We start from the raw sequence: 13,324 nt of genomic DNA on the forward strand, positions 1-13,324 counted from the left end.
TGCCTGGAGGGGGAACTGGAAGTTACCCGGAAGGGGCAGGCTCTCGCTCTTCGGGGGGGTCGAACTCGTTCGGCGGTGGTATCGTATTCTCTTGTTATTTTCTCTTATCAATATTATCATTGGTGGTAGCAGTAGTGATTTGTGTTATACCTTAGTTACTGGGCTGTTCTTATCTCAACCCGTGGGAGTTACATTCTCCTGATTTTCCTCCCCATCCCTCCGGGAGTGGGGAGGGTCGGGGGGGTGGGTGAGTGGACAACCTGTGTGGATTGGTTTAAACTACGACACCACTTAACAGCAGTTCCTCTTAGCTTCACCTTTCTTCTTTTGCATTTCGCCTGTTCCAGCATGGTTCCTTCCACAGGCTATAGTCCTTCAGCATGAACTAGTCTGGCATGGGTCTTCTGTGGGCCACATTTCTTTCAGGGCATGTCCATCTGGTCCCAATTCGGGTCCTCCAGAGGCTACAGTGTGGTGGATGTCTGCTCCAGCATAGACCTCTCCAGGGCCTACGACACGATGCCTGCTCCATGGGCTGCAGGCAGATACCTGCTGTTTATTTCCTTTCAGTGACGTATCTAAACTACAGTTATCTGTGGCTGAACAGACTCAGAACTGCTGTTCACAAGGAAGTGACGATTACAGAGTATTAAATGTTAGTGACCAGTCTTGGAATAGCTGACGTCTGATACTGCTGGGCTTTTGTAGGGGGTGAAGAGAGATGCTATGGATACAGGGAGTGGGAGTTAGTCTGTGTTAGATTTGATTTATAGAGAAAGGCTAGAACCAAAACCACTTTTTACTGTTTGTTATATTTCTATGGTTCTTAAAAGATTTCTGGCAAATGGAACAGGGTTAGAACTGTAGAAATGGAAAATTTTCACTCTGAGAAGCATGCCAGGTGATTCAGATAAGAATTAGTTTGTGGAAGAAATGAAGAGTGTAGTCTACTCGGGAATGTGGGGAGTATGGGAATTTTATTTTTATTATAATAAACATCAGTCCTAATAGGAAAAGCAGGCATAACTGGATTGTCAATTTACATCTCTGTAGGTAAAAATCTCAGGAGACGGCTATTGCGCAGCACAAGTATCTGAAAGAGCAGTGTACAAATATTTTAGTATATTTAGCATAGATCTTGAAATGCTCATGGGTACTGTTTGAAAGCTGACAAAACTTAATAATGAAATCATATGACAAAGCAATACCTGCAGTGAGTTCCAGGATCACCAGGACTAAGGAAGGAGTGGAGAACAGAGAGTAGAAGAGGAGGAAATGTGGTAGCTCGGGGATTGTAGAAGGGCAGCTAGTAATTCATTAATGAGCAGGAAGGGGCATGGAGGAATGTCACCATAGCTGAGGACAGAGCAGGAGAATTTCAGTGAACTTAAAATGAACCACAAACAAACTTGTTGGAAGGAAACAAACACCACTGTATCTTGAAGAGTAGGAAGAGAGCCTGGGGAAGTACTGTCTGGTCATCCTTACCATGATCCCCTGGAAGATGATGGAGCAAGCTATATTAAGGCTAGGAAGGTGGTTAAAGGTGGGGTCAGTGTGGATTTGTGCCTTACCAACCTGATAGCCCTCTACAATGACATTAGCACAGTGCATGAGAGGAGTTTATCTTGACTTAGCCATGTGCTTGACACTGTCTCCTCTAGCACCCTTAGTGACAAACTGATGAAGTGCGGATGAGGTAGGGGGACAGTGAGGTCAACTGAAATCCAGGTGAACTGAAGGTCTCGAAACAGGACCTGCCACCTGTTATCAGTGGCATAAAGTCCAACCTGAGGCCACTTACCTAGTGGTGTACCCCAGGGGTCAATACTGGGGCCAGTATTGATTATCATTGTTATTGATGTCCTGGATGATGGGACAGAGTGCACCCTCACCAAGTTTGCTGGTGATACAAAACCAGGAGGAGTGGCTCATACCTCACATGCTCCCATTCAGAGGGCCTTTGGTGCGCTGGAGAAATGGGCAGATGGGAACTTCGTGAAGTTCGGCAGGGTGAAATGTGAAGTACCACATCTGGGGAAGTTTAATTTTCAAAACCGTAGTGATAATTTGGAAAGCTTTCTGAAAGAAAAATGCATCTATGTTCTGCTGAACCACTAGATACAGCAAAACACTGCCGTCAGTGACTGATTCCTGAGCAGAACTGTTCAGAAGGTAGCTTCTTCCCGGATACTCTTGTATGTGAATTTGGTGGGGTTGTTTCAGAATTCCCACTGCAGAACGTGTGTTTCAGTCCTGCTGCATTGCTTCTGTCAACAAGTGCAGTGTTTGTCTTCTGCCCAACTGGGACTGGATTCTTAGAGTGATTTGCCACTAGCTTAGTATTTGTCTCCAGGCAGGCAGTGTATAGTTCATCTAAAACTGACGTAAACACCTTCAAGAGTGCAATAATATGTGAGAGGAGTCACAAACACGGGGTATCACCCTTCGCTTGGTGGGGATGGGATCCCTGCCTGGGATCTTTTAGTGTTGCTTCGGTATAAACAAATTAACTCCGTCACTTTCCATACTGTGGCATTAACTGCGAGAGTCACGAGTAGGTAAATCACAAATACTTTATCTTGCAAAGGTCTGGGGTTTGTGTGTCACCAAGTAGCTTGCGTTTTGTAGGGTCAGGAGGAATACAAGTGTAATATTTGAATTCCTGCAACTTCATTGAATTGGATTTTCCTGAGGTTCGAGTCCATAAGCAGCTTATTGCGATGTTGTATTTCCCTAAGACATGGGGGCTAGATGGTGATGCACCTGAGAAGCTGTGTCTGTGTGGACACTTTTGGAGAGTCCTGCACTGGACAGAGTCAATGGGAAAACTACAGGGGAAGCCAAGTTAAGCAAAAGTGGATGTTGGAGAGCCAGCTGTGAATAGACAGCTGCAGTTTTATGTTAAAGAAGCATGAGCATGCACAGTGTTGAGGAGCTGTTCCCTATTTATTGCCCCAGTATTGCTCTTCCAAAAAATGTGGTGATTTCAGCTTTTGTCTTACGTAGGCTCATTAACATCCTCTCCAGTCCCGCACTGTGTCTGTGGTGTGCTCTACGCGCCCTGTTGTGGTTGTAGTCTTCAGAATGGAAATCTTCAGTTTTCACCTCCAGAGAGCGATCTCGAGCTACTTTAAAAAAGCCGCTGTTTGGAGCGCTCCGCCTTTGCTGAGTGGTTTGTATTTGAGCTGCAATGTTTCGTCTTTTCATAATGTCATCTCACGGGCCCGTAATGCCAAGGAATTTCTTCATACTGTCCATAAGTGTTATGCTTTGCTTCCCCATACTCCATAGAGATTTGTATGGTGTCATGTACATATTCAACCTCTCACTGAAGAGCCTGACCAGTGGAACAGAGTTCTGGTGGACTCACAATTGCTACTTAAAATAGTGTATGTCTAGTTTCAGGTACATTGTCAGATTTCGATATTTTAAAAGTGTATTCTTTGACTACGCTGTTTACTGTTTCTGTTCATTTTACCACGTATTAACTGAAAGGATTATTAGGGATCACATGGGTTTTTTTTCCATCAAAGCAAAAGTCTTCAACTTTCAACCTTAGGTACTGTCTCCTTTTGCAGTACATGACCCTGCTTCAAACCAATGGCAGCAAAGGGAAAGATAAAGCAATCCTGCAGCTGAAGGCTATAAAACATTGTCACAGGCCTTTTAATCCTCTCCTCTGTTTTTAAATGGGTTTCTGAATTTTTTTGATGCGTGAAAATGCTCCTGTAGTTCCTGAGCTACAGAGTTTTCCTTCTACAACAAACTTGGGTTTCAAGTTACCTATTCGAAATTTAGGGGTTTCATAGCTTCTAATAGAGCCTGGCAGAGGCTTGTCTTTTCCTTCCAGACTCCAGGAGAAATTCCTTGTCTCTGTGGACAGAGACACTGTGGACATCGTTACTTGATTACTTTATTCTGGCATACATTTTGCTCTTCTCACTCTTGTGTCAGTAACAGTGTCAGTCCAAAGCAGGTCTGCCAACTGGGCCAGCAGACAAGGACCTCTTTTCCTATGTACCAGCTACCTGCTTCAGCAAACAGAAAACAGAAAAACTGTTTTCAACTTCACTCACCTGTAAACATGAGGGAGAAAGCAAGAACAAGCATCAGTGTGGGATACACAGAGCAATCTCGCTTGGTAAGGAGCTGCTTCCCACACCAGAGCACCCTAGGGCAATTGCTCAGCCCTGCTTGCTCCCCTGTCTTCTGCTCTTTCATATTGGTTACATCACTGTCACAGGTCATTCCATGTTCCTTACTGAATCCTTCAGGTTTTTGTCCTTCTGCTACTCTGACTTTTCCATCTTTCCCTGGCTCTCTTTTATGGTCTTCCACTGCTCCCTTCCTTTTTTCCACTTGGATTTATAAGCTGACTACCAGAGGCTGCAGTTTTGAATGTCTTCATGTTGCTAAGCAATATTCTTTCTCTCTTCTCAGCAGTCTGGTTTTCTTAGAAATATTAAGTATATCTGCAATCCCCACTTGGTTGCCCTGAATTCAGATGCATCCTTGTTTTTATCTCCCATAGCTAAACAGCAGCCTAACTTGCCAGATTCATCCATGTGAATATTTGTAGACATCAGTAAAACTATTTCTTGGTTTATTTCTTAGCCTGATGGCAACATGTGTACTGGCATTTTTCTAATAGTTAATGTGGTTAGTACAGTAAAGTTGTGGTTTTGAATAATTTTATGTTTTTTTGCTAATGGAAAACTATCTTAAGATAATCAGGTAAAAATACATTCTTAAAAAAGCCCCAAACCTTTAAATTCTTAAAAAGCAGCTGCAGATTCATTAAATACTTTGACCTTCTCAGAAGGTATTACTTAAGGCAGGTAGAAAAGGATTCTCTTGTGCTTGGGTGAAAAAAGCTGTTGTAATAATATTTCCCATATAAATATACAAGCACTTCAACTCTTAGAGCTTCGAAACCGAGAAAGCTAAAATGAATGGGTTAAATATTGTCCCTATTTCAGTTAATGACGGTTTTGTTACTTGTTTCCATCAGGCTAGAATTACAATTACAGTCAAAATGCTGAATAAAACCTGTAATTTTCCTGTTGCTCTGCTTTGCTGGAAGACGGTTCAGGTTCCTCACTGAGGCCTTCTTATCTCTCATCAGCTCTCACACAACTGACCCCAAGAACTTAATAGACAAATCTGAACAATAATACAAAATCCATTTAAGTTTTAAAATAACTATGCAAGAACATTGTTCCTTTTGAACTATTTCCTAATTAAAAATGAAAAAAACCACGCAAGAGAATCCCCAAAGCTGTGAAATTTGAGTTTTAGAAGAAGATAATTGTGAATTTCAAAGCGGCCTTTAGAAGCAGGTCAGCTACTCTACAGTACTAACGATATTCTTTTTTTCATGTAATTACTAACAGATTGCCATATCTTAAGTAAACCTTCACAAATGGTAATATCTCAAAGCAATGAATTTTTAACTACCCGACCTTTTTGGATGGCAAAGGATTCAGGATGTGTGAGAATCTCCTGCGAAAGAACTGGAGGAGCAGAGTTAGCAGACAGAAGGTAGCAAGCAAGAGGAGGTGTGAGATTCAGCTCTAGACAGCAAAAATCATGTTGTCTGCGTGCTGGCTGGATGTCTAAGCTCTCACCATAGACAGCCTGATACGCAGTTTGCCACAGCTGTGTAAACAGAGATGTCCAGTGCTGTTTCACACAAGGTAAGGCAGCTGAGACACCCTGGTAGAATCATAGAATCGTTTAGGTTGAAAAAGACCTTTAAGGTGGTTGAGTCCAGCCACAGGACTGGCAGGTAAGACAAGGGGCCATTGGGAGGCCCATATCCTTCTGGATCTTACCTGGGTCACTAGGTGCTTTGCTTGTCTCTCTGATTTGGCCCCTCTCTGGCTGGGCAGCTGAACTGCTTTTCAAGCTATTCGTTAGATCCCCACCAACTGTAACAGGACATAGACAGAGTTCGATGTCTTCATCTCTAACTGAAAACCAAGGGCTTCATTTCCATACTACAATGTCTCCAACCTCTTGTTGCGAGCTGCAGTTCTTGCAAAGAGCTCTCTGCAAATCACAGTGTTATACCAGGCTGCTTTAAGCTTTCTATTTGCTGTCGGTTTTTAGATGTTCTTGAAGTATTTTACACCTGTAAGGTGCTGCCATCCTGTTGTGTGTGAGCCCAGACAAACCTTGAATGCACTGATATGGTATCAGTGATACAGCTGTGGTCAGCAACAGCAGATTTGGGCTCATGACTGTCTCAACCATCAGGAACCAAAGAGCAAATAACAACTGATGCCCCACTTGCTATTGGCCCATGGTCCTGAGGCTCTCTGACTCAGGCTCTTCTTGCACAGATGTAGTGCAATAGCCCCATGGCACACAGTGAGGACTCTCAGGTGCAGAGTGAAACTGGCAATGAACAATCTGAGCTCAAGTGATGTTGTGGATAGACTTAACAGCCAAGAGAGGCAATGCCCTACAGATGTGCTGTGGTCTGTAGCACAACTCCTTCTGGAAACTGCAGTTGAATAAATCCAAAATTCAGGGAACGTTCTCAGGGTGAATGAGCGGACTTTGCCTGCGTTCGGTGACAGCTGGAGAAGGCTGATCTTTCACTAAAACGACTGTTTAATCTGTCTCCTCACTGTGCTCTGATTAACCTCACAATTACGGCTGAGGTACGTTTTCTGCAACTATACTGGTATGACAGCTGTTGTTCTCTGTCCTCTCTTTACCCCCATCTTTCTCTTTCCACAATGAAGATGAAGAAACATCCTGATTTTATCAGAAATTAGGCTTCTCCCATTCTCAGATTTGCAATGGCATTAGTGAGTATAGGGTTATAGCCAGGCCACAACTACAGAAAGCTGTATGGTTGACCAACACGATATGCTCATAGGATCGTGTTTAAAAATAGGCCTTGAGCCTGTTAAATTGTGACTAACACTGTGGCCATGTGTGAATTTCTCCTGCCTTTTCTGGATCATTTCTCACAAGGGAATGCTATTTGCGCACAGCAATACCTGCATACAATCTTGCACAAACCTCTGACTCTTCTCTTCCGGAAGGATGGGGAAATAAAACTGTTCCTTTAGCGGGGACAGAATTGACTTTGCTAACCTCCTCTCACACCTGTAGTGATTTTTGAGCAGGACTTTTCATGTTTTCACATGAGGAGTTTCAAGGCCAGGCTGGATAGGGCTTTGAGCTACCTGGTCTAGTGGAAGGTGTCCCTGCCCATGTGATGGAGGTTGGAACTAGATGGTTTTTAAGGTCCCTCCCATTCTATGGTCCCAACCATTCTATGATTCCATGAGGATCTTCACTGACAGAAATCACCAGAGCTTGCTTTTGCCTCTCCCTCTCCTTGAAGTATGGGTCTGATCAGACTCTACAAATCTTTGAAATCTCTTTCATGCACTAGGCTAGCAACAAAGGAGGTCATAGAATAACAGAATAACTCAAAAGAAGATCATAATAATTGTATTTTGATCTAGAGTCCTCGATGCCCTCTCAAGGGAAGAGCTCTAGTGTTGTGAGTTCGTCTCATGAACCAAGGGAGATGACTAGCAGGAGAACCAAAGTGGAAATCAGCTAATGAAACTCTCATCTCATGGTGGGACAATTTCTTCCAAGGCAGCTCTCTGAGTGTTTTGCACATAGCTAGGACAAACTGCTTCCCTCTTAAAACCAAGTAGCAACAGAAGAAAGGGATAATTCAAAGCTGTCAAGATTTTGTATAACATTTATGTTGTATTCAATCATGACTACAGATATTTTTAATGAAGACTGGAGTGTGAATGTCTTTAAGCCTAACAGGGCAGTCATGTTTGGCAAAGCTCACAGAATTTCAGCTTCTGCTGCTGGCTCGAAATGCCTCACTGACCTAGTGCTTATTTGCTGGTAAAACACATAGTCTTAAACATCTAAATAGAGTAACAAGTTATACTTCAATGATTGCAGTCCCATCCTCTCTGTGTAAAAATGAACATAAAAGATATCAGATGAGATTTGCCAGGTTAAAAAGGCAAAATGCAGATAGGAAGAAAACCTAAAAGGAAAACCACAGTGTTTAAAATAACAGATTTTTATTCAGTGTATAGCACCTCTGCTTTGTGCTTTCGAAAGAGAACAGCAGTATCATGGTGCCCTAAGGAGCACTTACTAGGAATGTCTTACAGTGAAATCTGGTAATTGTTGAAGTTGCAATTTTGGTGCCATGTGTAAAAAAGCAGAAACTTCAGCACATCATTCAACCACATCATGACAACGAGGTTGTAAATCATTGTTTTCAAACTCAGGACAATTCATTAATAAATAAAATTAGTTACACTGAAATGGGTTTTCATAACCTAAGTAATATCTGGTGATGAAGTTCTTGAAATGGGAGCAGTAAATGGTGGTGGTGGTTTTGTTGTTATTATTAGGGCAGGTGAGCGAAGCTGCTTCTGGTGGGGTTTTCTTCAGGTTTGGGCCTTCAGACTGAGCCAGACCTGAGAGCTCCAAGGAAAACTGATGAAAGCAGATTTAAACACAGCCAGTAAGCCCTGAGGTCCCTGGAGCAGGCCAAATGGCTCTGGCTCAGCAGCCGCCATGGAAGGCAATGCTCCCTTGGCTCAATGTGCCCCTGCCTCCTCGAGAGCAGCTGGCTCCTTCGGAGGATGGATCTTCTTGATAGACTTTTTTGCTTTTATACACTGCTTCCTAGTTTGGGTACCAGCATGGTATCCAATTCAATATGTATATATTTACTTTAGCAGAAACCCAAAGGCCGGAATTCCCTTTTTGTGGGTTTGAGAAATGAGGCACGGAGCTAAACCTCCAAATGTTCAGATTTGCAAATCCATCCTATCACAATTTAAATTAAGCCCAAGTATTCAAATACAATTAAACACCATCTACTCACATTTTGCCACAAAATATGGTAGAGCAGAGAACCAAAAAATTAATAATTTAGTAGAATTCCTAAAAAAACCCTAAACAAAACAAGCAACAAACCACCAAAAGAAAGCAAGTAATTATTTAATACCATTAATAGGTCAAAATCTGTTGCAGTGTTTCCATAATACAGATGTAGCATGTCACCACTGAGGCATAGCTAGCTATTCTAAAAGAAATTATCTTCATTTTCCTTTCCTGGACTGACTGACTTCCCACTGTAGTTTGTTTGATTAAGGTGTTAAAAACTGTAGCAAATTTAAACTGAGGCAAATCAGGCTGTCTTAAGTTAAGCAGCCTTTGAGTCGTCATCATTTACAGACGCACACATCACGGCAACTGGAGATCAGTGCTACCTTACGTTAATTCACAGATGAGTCAACTCTTGAAGATACAAGTGAATGGACCTGCTCTTAATAGAGGCAAAAAATCTTAGCTGAAGAAGAAAACCTCCATCTCAGGAAAAGAGCTTGGTTATACAATGAAGAGGGAAGATGCAGCCCTTGCAACACAGCATTTCTGCTCCATCTGTAAGTAAGAAACTATTGCTTCTGGCAAACAGACCTGAATCGGCCAGGAGCAGCCACCAGCCCTGCTCTGCTTCTGAGGGGGAAATGCATAGCTGTGTTGTCGTCATTCAGAGAAGGAGTGGAAGGAAGAAATAAATAATCTGCTGAGGGGGGAATAGATAACTGAGATGTATTTTTAAACTGATGTAAATCCTGCTCGGTGACGTGCTGGTGAGTCACTAGGGTGGGTGGAAGTGATTTTGCATAATAACGGTATCATCTGCTTTCTCTTCTTGCACTGACACACAACAGCAAACACAGGCACTGTGCAGCAGTCGGTGAGTCAGATGCTGTGTACCAACCCGAAAGCGCTGAAACCTCAAAATATTTACAGTTGCATTTCACATCTCAGTGTAAAAAGGCATTGGGAGCGGGCACTGGTGTGGTGTCGTTATTTTGGTCACCTCTGGGACTGACCACATCACCAAGAAGTCAAAACTTTGGAAGAGCCTTAGGAAGAAGTTGCTGTAGGCTCTGCAGTGTTTTGACAGAATAGAAGGGGACATGAACAGGAGGACAGGCTCTTTCAGAATTAGCATTTATAAAGAATGAGGTTGAATTCAGAACAATTGTACTAAGTTTTCGATTTAATTTAAAGAAACCTCAGCTGAAGCACTGGAGCTCAAAAGAAGACTCAAACGTACAAAGTTGCACTGAAGCTCAGAAATACTCTAAAGTGCTTGTTGAATTCGGATCTTTATTTCTCATTTTAAAACATTTTAATGTTTTAAACATAATTTAAGAATTCAGCATGACTGCTCCAAACTGAACTCTTACCTAACACACTGATAGCACTACAGGAATCAAACCCTGCCAGTTTCCCTCTCCTTGTTTTCCAATCTCTTGACAAGGCAGGGAGTGGAAACAAAGCCTAAGAAAATGGCAAAATAATATATTTTATCAGATTTATAGGTGACTGCATGGATGCTGTATGTATAGAATTAGCAATTCCTCAACTTGCAGGGCTTTCCTAATGCAGTACACTACCAATGGACTATCTGCCTACTTCCTTCCTCATTGCATTTAGATTTTGCTTGCACTGTTGCCTTAGGCTGTTAGAGTATCTAGTCTATAACAAAACAAATGAATTACCTATAAATAATTAAAATGTATCAGTACCTGCTTAATCTTGCAATACCCTCAGAGGGAAGAATGCATGTGAAGGAAACAGTCAAAGCTATTTTGATTACGATCTAGGTATTAGGGCCATAAAATTTCAGACTCACTCTGTCAGGAACATCTTGAGTGATAGATGTTTACCCAGTATGATACTTAGTTCCATGAAATACTGATTTCATAACTGGGTTTTATGATTTACCTTCTTAATCAGGGACAAAGTGTAGTCTTGGAGCAGAGCACAAGATAAAGACTTTATGCGGAGGAGCTCTGCAGAGACTTAGGTAAATGAGAAAATATCCATCACCACCCAATGCTGCCACTGAGTTTGCAGTCTGAGGTTTCCAGCTTCTGCAAGGCAGCAGCTGTTGATTTGCACCCTTTTAGTGATAAACTCACCAGCTCTTTCCTCTGGGGAGTGCCACCCACAAATTCCCTGTGCAAACAGTTTCAAGCCTCTTTCCGTATCATCCTTGCTGCACTTAATATCCTGGCTGGGTATTACGCTTGATCTGCTCTTCTCAGATTCCTTAGCAAATAGATACTTAAAGACTCTCAAATAAAAGGCAGCACAGCTGACAATGGTTTTTTTTTTTTTCCCAGAAAATAATGCTATTTCCTGAGATGCCTATTTGGATGGGTCTGGGTCACCCAGAAGAAAGACCTTCTACCTTCTTTAAGACGGAGAACTCAGCTTGGCTGAATTCACAGGGAAGTATTTGAGAAGATATTTTCTCTGAGAACAAAAATACTTTGCCATTAGCAAGCGTGCTGCCCCTGTAGCATCCCACTTTCCCAAAAACCCAGTATCCACCGTCACCCAACACCACATCTCTGCCTCTATTGAGTGGTTGCAATCCATTTTCTGTCCTTGACTGCAAACAGGATAATGCTCTGCTCCAAGTGCAGCAGAAGGTATTGACTCTCACTTCACAAATGAAGCAAATATTGTGGTGTAACTTTAAAAACATTTGAACTCCCAACATTTTAGAGGCTAGATGGAGGCAAACCTAAGATTTTGTCTTTCCATGTACCCATACTGAAGACGTCTTTGCACAGAGCACACCAAAAAAGCAGGATGGACACTGTGCAAACATGCGCACCTGGCCCAAGTGAATAGGCGTGTACTGGTCCTAAACCTCCTGCTCATGCAAAACTTAACAGTTGGCTCATTAGGAAACATTTGCTATTCAACAGAAGAAGGAGACTGGGCCACTGAGAAGTACAAGGCAGCATTAAAGTCCAGATGTAGCTCAAAGGCTGGGAAAGCTGGCAAGCCTAAATGCCCATGAAATTTTCACGATCGTACATCATTGCAGGAAGTTTCCATGTGGCACAATTATTGACAATTAGGAATGTGGAATTTTTTCTTTTGGGTTTTTTAATCCAATTTAAAACTAAATTGGCAGGTTCAGATGGGGGAATTCAAAGCCTTGCTCTCTGGCTACGTGGATGTTAGGATTTGAGGTTCTGTTTCAGGGTCCTCTTCAAACATAAAGAAGATGCAGTAGAAACGTAAGTTAACTAACTTCTTCCTATTTATGAGCTGTTTGGAGACATCTTAACAAACCTTCAGCTGTAGCTAAAATTGAGTATCACCTATACACGGTTAGGAAGCTGTGACTATTGAAAACTTTCTTGGTTTCAATGGCTGTATGAGATGCATGCTATCACTTCTTTGTAGAAAGAAAGGCATAATTAATGCAGAGCAATGTGGAAATTATATGGTATACATTTGAAAATGGTTTGAGAGAAATATTTGAGCAGTCAAGGTAAAGGAAATTGTACTTTCTAAGTACTCATAACAGGAAAGATGAATGCTTTATCATTCACTGAAGTAAATATCTGCTGTCAAGAGGAAAGCTGACTCAAACATAGAGTGTGAAATCTTCAGAGACAATCTTGCTTCCAGGCTTATTACAAGTTGGAGTGATGATGTCAAATGGATAGAACAAGTTAATTAATTTTATTTCACTAGAAAGAGCAAGTTTGAAATACAAACTCCTCTCTGCCCTCTGACAATGTCCTGGAACCATAGGAATCCCTAAGTAAACTGACCTCCTTTCTGCTTTCTGGTGCGAAGCAAACAGGTTTATGAGAAAAGCTGGAGCCTAAGCTGAGATTTAACTGGTGCACTTGCTAAACTCCATCTTATAGAACAAGTTGAGATACCACTGGCAAAGCTGAAAACAGGCAGAACATCTTTTGCCTAAACCTCCCTATTGCTTCTTTTGCTTGTAACTCTGAAAGCAAATATAAAAGGTAACGTACATGCAGTAATGGTCATTGGGATACAAAAGAATCGTTTGTTTGTAATAGTCATGCGAACATTTTTATTTGAGGTATTTTTAAAGTTCATTTGAACCTTGCCAAAGCTTAACGTTTGAGAATGAAAATGATCAGGTCTTACTGCTCTCCAACTGATCTAATAAACCAATCGAAAATGACACTAGCCACGTGCTCACCTTGGGTACAGACAATTCCTTGGAAGTGGGATGTATGTTAGACCTCTTTGTTGGCTTCAGACAGCACTATATTCCATTGCCCTGGGGACTATCTGCTGGTGGGCAGCCTGATTGAAATAAAACCTCTGCTGGAACCTTCTTTTTTTTTTAAAAAAGTCTTATTAATCCATAAAAACATTACTACAATGATGAAAATGGTGAGGCACTGGCACAGGCTGCCCAGAGAAGCTGAGGTTGCCACAT

This window comes from Lathamus discolor, chromosome 2 (genome assembly GCF_037157495.1).
Source record: "Lathamus discolor isolate bLatDis1 chromosome 2, bLatDis1.hap1, whole genome shotgun sequence".
In the NCBI taxonomy this organism is placed as follows: Eukaryota; Metazoa; Chordata; class Aves; order Psittaciformes; family Psittacidae; genus Lathamus; species Lathamus discolor.